The sequence below is a fragment of the Rhinolophus sinicus genome, linkage group LG10, assembly GCF_036562045.2.
Source record: "Rhinolophus sinicus isolate RSC01 linkage group LG10, ASM3656204v1, whole genome shotgun sequence".
NCBI classification, from domain to species: domain Eukaryota; kingdom Metazoa; phylum Chordata; class Mammalia; order Chiroptera; family Rhinolophidae; genus Rhinolophus; species Rhinolophus sinicus.
In genome coordinates this window covers 1-2,110 of record NC_133759.1, presented here as the reverse complement: position 1 = coordinate 2,110, position 2,110 = coordinate 1, and the positions used below count along the sequence as shown (strand labels likewise).

Sequence of the window (2,110 nt, the reverse complement as noted above, 5' to 3'; positions counted from 1 at the left end):
TTGTTGTTTACAAAATCATGCATCATGAATTATTTTTAAATAATGACAATTTCAATGCCAGTTTCTTTTGTTTGAATTTAAAAGCAGCAGCTATTTGTACGAAGAGGCCATGTGACCCACCCTGTTCTTTCTGAAAGCTTTTCGTTGGTGCCGTCCATTCAATATGCCGTAAAGTTTGGATCCTTTCCGGACAAGTGACCTTCACGCACAGGACTGGCTGCATTGACACGTATTATACCTCCTCACTGTTTCTACAGCTGCCTGGGCAGGCTGTTGGGCCTGCCCTCCCCGCCCCACACCGACTGGCTTGCCCGTCCTTTTCCCCTGCTGCCGGGTCACACAGGATGGGATTGGTGCTCAGTAAGTATGTGATGCATTCGCAAGCCGGCCCCATGTTATCTCAGGGGTGTTCTCTCTGTTCTTGGCTGACTTTCAATCAGGCGATGGCTCTCGCCTTGAAGAGCAGGCGGGCACAAGCTGTCTCATTTATCTTTTTATTCCTAGAAACCAGCACAGAGGCCTTTGACACTTCTCTAGCTTTTCTACCTCTAACTGTATGTGAGGCAGCGTGGAAGATGCAACAATAAGTGAGGAAGACTGCTGCCTGCCATCAACCTGCCGTTTACTAATAAGAAGAGATAAAAGTAACTCACTTTGGAACTTTTATTACGGAGCCCTGTTCACGCCTTCCTGGTATTGCCTCTTCCCCAACATGCCTTTCAGGAAGGAGTCTTATTCCCACTTGAAAAACACGGACCCTGAGGTTCTGAGAAGGTAAGGAATTTGGCCTGGTTATCGAGTGCCCGTTGCTAGGAAGGGGCAGGATGCTAATTCAGTGGAGTTAGGAGTCACCGGCAAGATAGGGCAGTGTGTGACTCACGCCACAGACGGGGGTGGACACAATTGTAAATCAGAACAGCAGAGACTGCTACGTTTTCAACAAAACTCCTGTGGTTGCAATTGACAGAAATAGAAATTCAACTCCATGTAGCTTTAAAAACAACAAGGAAATTTGTTCCCTCATTAAATGGGAAAGTCCACAGATTTGAACATGGCTGGGTCCCAGTGGCTCCAGCACCATTAGGAAGCGCCTCTCTAACTGTGGTCCCTTTTCCCTCTGGGTTCATTGCCAGGCAGGTTTCTGCACTGACAGCGGCACAGACGTCACCAGCTCCAGGCAGACTAAGAGCCCTTTGCCAAAAGGCAGGCGGGGCAGAGGGCCCAGGCCCTCCAGCCACGTCCTGAGCCCAAAGCTTATTCTTAAACCAGTCACTGCACGTCATAGGCTTCAACTCAGACCACAATGCTTATCTGCTTTCCCAGCACAATACACTATAATAATAAAATATAAACATTAATACAAAAGCCAATTAGATCAGCAAAAATGATCATTAGAAATACCTGTAAATAAGGTATTTAAATGTAAAATAAATAAATAATGCAAATTTAAATTTTAAATAAATACATAAATAAGATACATTTTTTAAAAACAAACTTTTAAAATCATGAGCAATTTTACGGTAGAGTGGCTGTGAAATGTAGGCTGAAAGACACTTGTAAGAGCTTTCTTTTCCCACGTCATTAAGGTGAGGAGCAGGAGAAAGTGCAGTAGAAACCCTCACGTCTTACTTGAAAGGATGGTGGTTGGTGAGTGAAGCAAGAGTCTGGTCAAGTGAGGATGCAAAAAAACAAAAACAAAAAGAATAAATAATGCATACAGCACATTTTAAAAATAAACTTCTTGTTTAGGAATGATTTTTGATTTAGACAATAATTTTGATTTCAAGTTCTTTGAAAAGGCTGTCACAGGTAAGAATGCTTTGAGCTGCAAGTAACAATGGCTTAAGCAATGCAGACATTTCGTTATCTACTATATCAAGATTCTGAAGGTAGACATTTCAGCCATGATGCTGTGGCCCCATGAGTCCATAAAAGACGGAAGCTGCTTCTCTTTCCACTCCTCTAGACGTAGGTGTTAGCTTGTAGACTCATGATCACAAAATGATTGCTGCACTGCCAGCCCTCACATCTACATTCAAGGCAGAAGATAAAACAGTAGGGCCTAACACGCGGTGCTGCAGGGACCCAAGTGGGGGTCTGAGCGAGGCCT

At 44.0% G+C, this 2,110-nt stretch overlaps 1 long non-coding RNA gene across 1 annotated transcript; it reads left to right on the top strand.

Annotated features, from left to right (window-relative positions):
- The first annotated feature begins 241 nt into the window (after nt 1-241).
- Nucleotides 242-1,714, top strand: LOC141567083 (uncharacterized). The gene is made up of 3 exons (XR_012489474.1): nt 242-360; nt 505-774; nt 1,587-1,714. It is a non-coding gene; the product is annotated as an uncharacterized LOC141567083 (long non-coding RNA).
- The last annotated feature ends 396 nt before the right edge of the window (nt 1,715-2,110 follow it).